Consider the following 10,811-nt stretch of genomic DNA (forward strand, 5'->3'; position numbering starts at 1 on the left):
TTCCAAAGGGCCCTGATAACTCACTACTACCATTAGCAATAGAAAATACTCCCTACTCGTTACCTAGGACCTATTTGAATCACCTTTGAATTATTAGAATCGAGATTATGATTGAATATGATAATCTAGATTATAGATTATAACAATCTGGGTTTTTTCGAATCCCTGGATTATAGAACTTCGTGCTCTGAGAACCTATATTATCCTATTTGTTATTATTTGATTTGAGATAAAATACGAGGACCATTTGATTGAATTTGAGCTAAATGGGCTCTGCGGCTCTGCCTGAACTAAGCTGGCTCAATAATCCCAGCCCCGAAGGCCCCCTGAGTATTTTGGATTGAGCCTCGGGAATGTGCAATGGGCCCAAAATGAACCAGGCTTGGGTGGAGCCCAGTCCTTGGAACCGGAGGTTGCCGATATTTATGGTCCCGTTCAATTTACCCCATATTCGATTCGTTCGGTTTTTTTTTAGTCGGAACAGTATCTTCTCTTACAATAATTCAGTCAGAACAATATTTTTTCCATCAAAATTCAGCCAGCTGAACGGGGCTATGATCCCCAAACCTGTATACGCACCGGAGAAGTGGAGATTTCTCCCCTTGACACTTCGCTTCGCTTTGAGCTTTCCTGATTCCTGAACTGCTCCACCTCGTTTTCGTCCCAGCTCTCTTTGCATCTGGCCGTGCGACCTCGAGGTGAACCCTATCTGCTCTGCTTTCTCGTACGAGATCTGATTTGTTCCCTATGGTTCTACGAATTTCTCAAATCTGACCTGCCAGTGCGGACGTTCAGATCTGAGATTTAGTGGCATCGTATTTTTCACTTTTCTATTCTATAACATTAGGTAATTTCCACATTTACCGTCTGCAACTTAAACCTAATGGCGTGATACCGTAGCGTTGTCCGAAATTTTTATATTTTGGTCTTTTTTTTTTAAGTTTCTCACAAATAAATCTCTGGCGAAAAGAATTCAGAAAATTGACCCTTAGCTCGACGCTATTGGTGCTGACGCCGAGCTAACACGTCTCGGCGCCAGCGTCTCTGGCGCCGAGCTCCTGGGCACGGTAGATGACATGGTAGTGAGCTCGGCACCAGTCATTCTGGCGCCGAGCTCGGCGCCGTAGATCTTGGCGCCGAGCTCGGCGCCAGAGTTCAATACTATGTCATACGTCGTTAGGTTTTATTTGCAGCACATGTTCACATTTCAATATGTCTGTAACATTAAGCGGAATATTGATACCATAAATAATGAAAACAACCACATAATGAAAAGTTCAATACTATACCACATTAAACAATATAATAATACTAGAAGTACATGCCGACAGTACACATAGGGGCAAATGCACTTCCAAATCCTCAGTCTGAAACATACTAAGTAAGCAACTCATCATTCGAGTACCAGTCCTCTACTACAACCTTGTTGCCGTGGCTAGGCTCACCTGCGTTGCTTTGACCTGCCTGTCGCCTATAGTAAGTGGCATCCGCTTCATCTACGGCCGCTGTGGCCTGAGTAAAGAATGCGTCGTCATCTTCCTCCGTCCGTAAACCCGCCTCTGCTAGAGCGATGAGCTCGCTCAATCTGCCAGTATCGTCCTCAGCCTCTTGTGCCTGCAAGCCCGCCTCTGCTAGAGCAATGAGCTCACTCAGTCCTGCCAGTGTCGTCCTCATCCTCGTCCCCCTCATCAGATAACACAATCAATGATTGAACGGTGCGACCAACTCACGATCTATGCTTATCTAACTTCTTCTCCTCATACCTTGCATGAGCCAACCCTGCGGCATGTTCCTCGCTGCAACCAATCTCTTCATATATGAAATGCAATCAGTTAGCAACGCGATTATATTACATTTAAAATTAGGCAACGAAAAAAATGTTTTCAAGCACTCACTGGCACATAATGCAACAACATGTTGGTTCAAGACCTGCATCTGTACTCTTGTCTCCTCCCTTGTCTCATTCCTTGCCCTCACCTCCTCTAACGTCATCTGTCTCTCCAATCCCCATTTGTTAAGTCCAACATCGATTGAGTTACAAATACCGCGTTGTCTTGCAAACTCACGTATCTTTTCTTTGTGATGTTTAACGAATAGGTTGACGTAGTTAGGTTCATATCCCCTCTTCCGTGCAATTACTTGCCTCTTCATCAGTTTATCCAAGGACTTAGCTTAACCATCATAACATTTCCACATGCATTTCCTAGTGCTCTGTTCAAACGGAAAATTCTATCATATATGTCTTAGCAAAAGAAATAAAACACGATTTCATGTTTACCACAAAAATAACTAACCTCATCATACTCAACCATATGGCCGTAATAATGGCCTATTCCAAGCTCCGAAGGGACTAGGCCATAATTGGATTTAACACCACATTCGCATATGACAGGAGATGCTTTATAAATTACCCTTTCTTTCTTCTTTTCCTTAACATTTCGCGGTTCTTCCGGCCATTGGTTTTTAGGACCATACAACCACTCCTTCAAATGATACTTCGTCATTGAAAACACCTAAATAAGTAGACATTAGTACATGAACATATATAGCTCAACATTTTAACACATACACTTTGTACTTACTTCATGCTTATTTGGACACACAAACTCTAACGTATTCTTAGGGTTTATCACATCTCGATCTCTACAATCGCACAGAGGAGGTTCCTCGAGTCGTCTAACTACGGCTAGATATTTCTCCTTAGCCGTCATTGACGGTGGGTTAGGGGGGTGGAACCCACCGCTTGAAGTGCTCACGTGGATGTCTCCCTCTAAACCAATCATCGAAAATGAGGTACATAGGATCAAACTTGTCTGCACCGTCGATCCACTGAAAGAAAAAACACCTCTCATAATCCCACACAACGAGATTCTAACATAATATTAGTAGCATACTTACACAAATAAAGAAAAAGGATAGTGGAAATAATTTCTTACATTAAAATGACTGCATGTGTAGAAGCAACGCGTCGTAGTGTCCGGATGTTTCGATTGAAAAACATGGGCTGGGAAACCACAGTTATAGTTAGGGACAGGGAGGTCGGGAGGGACGAGGGCATCTTTGCTAGACGCGTCGGGGTATAATTCTCGAGGACGACTCCGTTTTCGCCAAAACTCCTCCCGAAACATTTCTTGCATCTAACAAAACAGATGTAATTTAACAAACATAAATCAAAACATCACAAATAAATGTCAATGAGAACCATAACTACAATACAACCAATTTCGTTCTAAGAACCCAAAGCAGTTAACATTAAACCATAAACCTAGGGTTTTCCATTTGATACACAACAATGAACCCATAACATAACTACATGCCTCTAGATTTACTAGCTTTTTCACGCCTTGACATCATCCTATGGTTGTATAATACATATATTGATGGATACAATGAAACCCTAAGTGATGACGATTATTACGTTAAAAAATCCGACTAATACTTACTGAATCGATGCGAAAAAACTAGGAGAGGAGCGAGGATACCTTGCTCTCGAAGATCTATGGATCAAATCAAAATTTTCAAGGTCTAATATACCGATTCGTGAGGTAGAGTGAAGTGGGGAGAGAAAAAACCTGAGAGGGAGGAGAAAGAAGAGGAAGAACGCTCGGGCAGAAAGGTTGGTCGGGGTTAAATGGTAGGGAGCTCGGCGCCAAGATTTACGGCACCGAGCACGGCGCCAGAGTGACTGGCGCCGAGCTCACTTCCATGTCATCTACCGTGTCTAGAAGCTCAGCGTTAGAGACGCTGGCGCCGAGACGTGTTAGCTCGGCGTCAGCACCGATGGCGCCGAGCTAAGAGTCCATTTTCTGAATTCTTTCCGTCAGAGATCTATTTGTGAGGAACTTTAAAAAAAGGGCTAAAATGTAAAAAATTCGGTAGCGTAGTTCATAGGTAGCTACTGTAAGTTTTTTTTCTTATTGGCATTACCGCGTTAGAAATTTTTGCTAATTTCAGTTCTGTAGAGATGGGATATAGTCGTATTTGTTCTCTACTGCTTCCTGTTTTTTTCAGGAAACATGAATGGAACATTTATTTATATTTTGCTCATTTTTCCCTACCAGGCAGGAAAGAGCCTAGCCTAAGGTCGTAACAACTCTTCACAAGATTTGGCGTGCCAATTTCAGTCCATTTGCTAGATGCCTCCCCACAAGATCGAAACCGGGCACCCTGACGTGGTGCACGATGTCGCCATGGATTACTACGGGAAGCGCATCGCGATGGCCTCCTCGGACAACACCATAAAGATAGTCAGCGTCAATGGCACCTCGCACCAGCAGCTGGCCACCTTGAGCGAGCACCAGGGGCCGGTCTGGCAGGTCGCGTGGGCTCACCCCAAGTTTGGCTCCATGCTCGCGTCCTGTGGCTACGATGGCCGTGTTGTTAACACCAGCAGAAGGGGGAAGGGGATTGGGAGTCGGCGATGCTGGAGGAAGGAGAACAATAGGAAAGGTAGCGACACAAATTTAGAATTTAGTTGGAGTTTTTCTTCTCTGATATAGAACCCACGCACACCGCCAGCTTATATTACACATGCCACTCGGGACCAGCGAACCTCCTATTTGGCTGGGCCACACGCCTGGGCCTTGGGCCTAGGCCTTGGGCCGACCTTGGAGCCTTTACATTCTTCAGTATCCGTGTGACCATCAGGATGGGCCTAGTCAGCAGTAGCCTTGTCGCTGACATTCCCCCTCCCTTGAAGAGTGGCATGTCCCCATGCCGGAGCTCTTGGAAATTGCTGATGGAGATGAAGAAGGGGCTCCCAAGTAGACAGCTCAAGAGGCATCTGGGACCACTTGATGAGAACTTGCTCCACTGGGTGAGGCCCTATGGTCCAGCGGTGCTGTAGGACCTGTTCCGGCACCTGTAGCTCAACAAAATCAGAAGGCAATGTAGAGGCCACCACCTAAGAACCTGTAGACCGCTTGAGTTGTGACACATGAAACACCGGGTGGATGGCAGCAGACGCTGGCAGCTCCAGCTTGTATGCAACCTGGCCGACGCGAGCTAAGATGCGGAACGGGCCGAAGAACTTGAAGGAGAGCTTGTTATTGGAGCGACGGGACACCGAAGATTGCACATATGGTTGGAGTTTAAGGTATACTGAATCTCCAACAGCAAAGACCCTCTCAGATCGCCATTTGTCGGCCTGGCATTTCATTCTTGCTTGTGCTCGGAGCAAGTGCTATCGAATGAGATCTTGCATAATAGCACGTTCTTCCAGCCACTTTGACAACTCAGGTACAGGAGCTACCACATCAAGATCCAATCCCAAATGTCTCGGTGGATTGCCATACAATACCTCAAACGGTGAATGGCCGAGAGCAGAATGATAACTTGAGTTGTACCAAAATTCTGCCAACGGCAGCCACTGAGTCCAGCGAGTGGGGCAAGCATGAACGAAGCAACGGAGGTATGTTTCCAGGCTCTGGTTAACATGCTCAGTCTGTCCATCGGTTTGCAGATGATAAGAAGAACTCATGCGCAAAACCGCGTGAGCCATAGAAAAGAGAGATTGCCAAAATTTGCTTGTGAAAATCCGGTCGCGATCCGACACAATAGAAAGAGGCATGCCATGAAGGCGAAAAACAGAATCCAGAAAGAGCCGGGCAACTGACGCAGCTGAAAAGGGGTGATGCAGGGCCACGAAATGAGCATATTTGGAATACCTATCGATCATGACCATGATGGCATTAGCGCGTCCCGAGGTAGGTAATCCTTCGACAAAATCCATGGAAATATGTTCCCAAGAGTTTTTTGGCACAGGTAGAGGGCTCAGCAATCCGGGATATTTAGCCCTGTCAGGCTTGGCTTGGGCGCAGACCGAACAAGACTGGACATAAGTGCGAATGTCAGCTCGCATCTTTGGCCAGTAAAAGAGTTGATTGACCTTCTGGAATGTAGCAGGAACTCCAGAATGACCACCAATGGGGCTGTCATGGAGAGCAGAAATAACTCGCTTCTGAACATCAGTATTACAGCCTAGCCAAATACGAGATTTGTATTTGATAATGCCTTGGTGAAGACTGAAAGGAGGCCTAGCAGCAGGATCAATTGCTAACTGTGACAGCAGTAACTGTGCCTCCTGGTCAGAAGCATACCACTGTACTAACTCCTGAAGCCAGTCATGAGTAAGAGATGATAGGGCCCATAGCTCAGTAGGCGGACCGCAGCGTGATAACGCATCAGCAGCGCCATTCTCCCTGCCACGCCTGTACTGGACCTTGTAACGCAGACCAAGCAGCTTGGTGAACACCTTCTACTGCCACACAGTGTGAAGTCGCTGCTCATTGAGGTGAATAAGGCTACGCTGGTCCGTGTGTATGATGAATTCATTATGCAGCAAGTAATGACACCATTGCTCTACCGCCATGAGGATTGCTAGGTATTCCTTTTCATAGACTGATAAGCCTTGGTTGCGGGGACTGAGTGCCTTACTGCAGTAAGCGAGAGGGTGACTGTTTTGAGTGAGGACTGCACCCACGCCGTACCCGTAGGCATCCATCTCAATGTGAAACGGCTGGGAGAAATCAGGTAAAGCGAGCATTGGTGAGGAACAAAGTGCTTGCTTCAGCAGTTGGAATGCAGATTCGTGAATTGAGGTCCATATGAACACCACATCCTTCTTGAGAAGTTCGGTCAAAGGCTTCGCAATGATTCCAAAGTTACGCACAAACTTGCGGTAATAACCTGTGAGTCCCAAAAATGAGCGCAAAGCTTTAACATTAGCAGGTTGAGGCCAATCAGCAATGGCTTTAACCTTGGCAGGGTCTGTGGAGATTCCCTCGGCGCTCACAACATGGCCCAAATATGAAATGGATCGCTGCGCAAAAGTACACTTAGACAGCTTCAAACACCACTGATCGTCTGCCAGCCAACAGAAAACTTGAGCAAGATGAGACAAATGTTCTTCATAGGAACGACTGTATACCAGGATGTCGTCAAAGAAGACGACCACAAACTTGCGTAGACCAGGCCTCAGAGTTTCGTTCATAGCGCCCTGAAACGTTCCTGGAGCGCTTGTGAGCCCGAATGCCATAACGCAGAACTCATATTGGCCCAAATGAGTCTGAAATGCCGTCTTATATTCCTCGCCTGGGTTCAACAAGATTTGATGGAACCCAGCCCGAAGGTCCAATGTGGAGAACCAACTAGCACCAGCAAGTTCATCCATGAGTTGATCGAACACTGGCACTGGAAACTTGCCCTTAGCTGTAATAGCGTTCAACTGTCGGAAATCCACACAAAATCGGTAGCTGCCATCTTTCTTCTTGACCAACAATACCGGAGATGAGAAGGGACTCGAGCTAGGCTGGATTAAACCCTGATTAAGCATTTTAGTCACCTGCCGCTCAATTTCATCCTTCAGGTTCGGAGGGTAGCGGTAAGGGCGGATGAAAACTGGCTGGGCACCTAGAATCAGAGGAACGGTGTGATTACACGCTCGGTGAGGAGGCAAGCTTGTAGGCGGCTGAAACAACCGAGGAAACCCCTGTATCAATGTCTAAATGTGTGGAGGAAGGGAGTCCACGGTTAATTCATGAGAAGGTAAATCCGCCACAGCACAGAGTTGCATGATCAACGGAGATGCATCTGAAGAATCCAAGCCTTGAAGCAGCGAGAAGCTATTCTGATATGGAATAATAAGCCATTTGTCACGCCAGTGAACCTGCATAGGACTGAACTGTTCTAACCAATCTATGCCCACAAGAACATCATAAGAATGTAGTGGAAGTACCCTGAAATCTGTCTGGAACGAGCACTGACCCACTGTCCAAGTCAATCCACGCAGCAACCGAGTACTCTGTAAGTGAGAACCTCCTGCCACTTGTACTCGAGTTGATATTGGGTCGCTCTGTACATTGGTCAGCTGAGCTGCTACCGCCGAATTAACAAAAGATGAGGAGCTGCCTGAATCGAGAAGAATATGAACCGACTGACCCATAAGACTTCCTGAAAACCTGACAGTTCTTGCTGAGGCAGTCCCTAATACAGCAGCCTTAGATATAGCCAGGAATATCTGTTCATCAGGAGGATCCCCTGAAGTATCTGGGTCTTGAGCTGTGTGATCATCAAAATCACCCCATACGGCTTCCACTGCAAGTAGGACTTCAGGCGCACACTTGTGGCCCTTGGACCATGGGGCGGCACACTTGTAACAGAGGCCCATGGTACGCCGATAAGACTTGATGGCCGCGAGCTTGGCATCGTTGGTTGGAGCTTCGCGAGGGGCAGTCGTTGGAGGACCACGGTCCTGCCGTGGAGGTGGTGGTAAGGGCAGGGATCCCTTAGTAGAGGTAGACGAGCGCGCCGAATAATGCCAATCACCATGTCTCGGCGGTTTCACCGGGACGTTGCCAGCCATCTCCTCCTGCAACAATGCCAAAGTCGCGGCAGTTTTGAGGTCTTTTGGACGATGCATATGAACAACACTTTTAATATCAGGGCGCAGTCCATCAATGAATCGCATGGTATAGAATAGGGGGTCACGAGATGGTGAATAAACTTTAAGCTGATCCACCAACTCAGAGAAACGAGCAAGGTAATCGGATACTGCTCGTCGAAGCGCAGGGACTGCTCGTCAAACCGAGCATTGAACTTCTTCATCTCGTCGAAAAGCAACTTGAAATTGGGATCCATGGCTCCACGAGAGCGTTGGAGACGGGTATAGTGGGGTGGGAAGAGTGGGAGGGGTTCCAGGATGGAGAGAACGAGTCTCTGATACCAATTGTTAACACCAGCAGAAGGGGGGAAGGGGATTGGGAGTCGGCGATGCTGGAGGAAGGAGAACAACATGAAAGGTAGCGACACAAATTCAGAATTTAGTTGGAGTTTTTCTTCTCTGATACAGAACCCACGCACACCGCCAGCTTATATTACACATGCCACTCGGGGCCAGCGAACCTCCTATTTGGCTGGGCCACGCGCCTGGGCCTTGGGCCGACCTTGGAGCCTTCACATTCTTCAGTATCCGTGTGACCATCAGGATGGGCCTGGTCAGCAGTAGCCTTGTCGCTGACACGTGTGATCATATGGAAGGAAGGGGGGAGGCCTGACGAGTGGGTTCAGGCTCATACATTCACCGAGCACAGGTCCTCCGTCAACTCCATTGCTTGGGCACCTCATGAGCTTGGGCTATGCTTGGCGTGTGGTTCTTCTGATGGGAACATTTCGGTGTTTACTGCGCGTGCTGATGGAGTTTGGGACACTACACGCATTGATCAGGCGCATCCAGTGGGGGTGACTTCTGTGTCTTGCTCTCCAGCAGTGGCCCCTGGCGCTCTGATCACTGCTGGACCTTCCGGTCAGTTTGAGTATGTCCAGAAACTTGCATCTCGTGTGACAACACTGTTAAAGTATGGAAGCTGCAGAATGGTAGTTGGAGGATGGATTGCTTCCCTGCCCTTCAGATGCACAAGGACTGGGTGAGGGATGTGGCCTGGGCTGCAAACCTTGGCCTTCCAAAGTCTACCATTGCCAGTGCATCTCAGGATGGAACTGTTGTGATCTGGACTGAGGCGAAGGAAGGTGAGCAATGGCTAGGCAGGATTTTGCATGACTTCAAAACCCCTGTGTGGAGGCTATCATGGTCGCTTACTGGGAGTATTCTGGCTGTTTCTGATGGTAATAACAATGTGACCTTGTGGAAGGAAGCTGTTGATGGTGAGTGGCAGCAAGTGACCGACTGTTGAACCATAAGTGTTTGGATTGCTTGGTGTTGCCATAGTATTGAAATTGTTGGTCATTTTCTATTTTGTCGTATGGTACTCATAGTTGCAAAGATATTGCGCCTCACTAACATCAGAGCTGTTTCTTCCTTTCCACCCTTTCTTTATATACTAAATGCTACTGTATGTCTCTGTTAACCCGTACCTTGCCTGGCAAACATGACTGATATGATAAGCATGATCTTTTACTGGAATGGAATCGGAAATTCAGTTCATTTTTGCAGTGATTTTTGAGAATGAGCATGCCTTGTGACGTGTACCGTGTTTATGTCTTGTGTGTAACACCAGATCCCAACCATGCTAAGCTGACAGTTTGTATGAGAGCAAATTTCTTGTTACTTCGGCTAGAAAGAGTGTATGTAAGGAAGTGAATTTTGCTTAGGCCAAGACATGCTCATTCATATCTGTACTAGAGAGATTTTTTTAATGGAATCGGGGATTTAGAATTGATACAAGTACATCAGTGACAGGGAATACATTATTCTGCTGGTTTTTTTCCGTGTGTCTTTCTTATATCTAATTGAGGAAATCATGTTGATTACCACAGTTATTTTTGGGGTTTGTGCCAGATTGCTTGGTGCAGATTTATGATCTGTTCTGCTTGCGACGTAAGCGACAGTTCTATTCACATTTTCACCATAGTCAGCATAGCCAAGAATGCACTTGGTCTCGAATGCCGACTGTTTCCCCCATTAGCCGTGTATGTCCACGATAGGAAATTGGAGGGAGCATTTTTTCAGACTGTAAAATGGCAACTACAAATTGTCTATTGGCCTACCATCAAAATTTTCACCAAGGAACTGAGACAAGTGAAGAACATTTTCGTGAAAAAAAGACAAGTGAACTGTGAAGAACAAGAACTGGAGCTGGACGATTTTTTTTAATTTAAACCTTTTTTAATATAATTTTAAATCTAACACTGTCGGGTTTTTTTTAAACTAACACTTTTGGCCGCGCCTATTGCCCTGGCGCGGCCAAATGCCTGTGCCGCGCCATGCATGGTGGCGCGGCACAGGGCTGACGTGGCGTGGGCCGGCCTGGGGGGCCGATGACGTGGCCGATCTTGCCAGGCCACTGACCCTGGCG

The 10,811-nt window shown here is 46.8% G+C and overlaps 1 pseudogene; it reads left to right on the forward strand.

The window, feature by feature from the left end:
- The first annotated feature begins 564 nt into the window (after positions 1-564).
- LOC136546319 (protein transport protein SEC13 homolog B-like) lies at positions 565-9,951 on the forward strand (annotated as a pseudogene).
- The last annotated feature ends 860 nt before the right edge of the window (positions 9,952-10,811 follow it).

This window comes from Miscanthus floridulus, chromosome 3, assembly GCF_019320115.1.
Source record: "Miscanthus floridulus cultivar M001 chromosome 3, ASM1932011v1, whole genome shotgun sequence".
In the NCBI taxonomy this organism is placed as follows: Eukaryota; Viridiplantae; Streptophyta; class Magnoliopsida; order Poales; family Poaceae; genus Miscanthus; species Miscanthus floridulus.